The sequence below is a fragment of the Lingula anatina genome, chromosome 9, assembly GCF_051362555.1.
Source record: "Lingula anatina isolate TDL-2025a chromosome 9, LinAna3.0, whole genome shotgun sequence".
In the NCBI taxonomy this organism is placed as follows: Eukaryota; Metazoa; Brachiopoda; class Lingulata; order Lingulida; family Lingulidae; genus Lingula; species Lingula anatina.
Window position 1 is genome coordinate 1,438,146 of NC_141775.1, and position 441 is coordinate 1,438,586.

Sequence of the window (441 nt, forward strand, 5' to 3'; positions counted from 1 at the left end):
ATAACAATTTTCACAATTCTTGTGTTACTTTCAATTTAATGCTTCACCTGTATCTTTAACCTTTCCTTCAAGACAAATAAATGCAATGCATTTTTTTACAATTAAATAACTATTGTTTCAATAACATTTATTTATTTATTTTTATGTAGAATTTAGCCATTAGATTATTCTTATTTCAGTACATTTATACCAGCCATTTTGCTAGTACCAGCTGGCGCCTAAGCTGCAAAAAATAAACATTATTTTTGTTTACTTATCTATCTATCTATCTAACTATCTAACTCTCTTGTACACTGTCCCACCCTACCTGTATCAAGAAATCTTTAGGCAAAATAAATTTTTGGTGTACCTTTTTTTATTCCTTTGGAATATGTAGTGTTTTTTTTTTTTTTTTTTTTTTTTTTTTTTTTTTTTTTTTGATATTGTCATAAACAACAAACA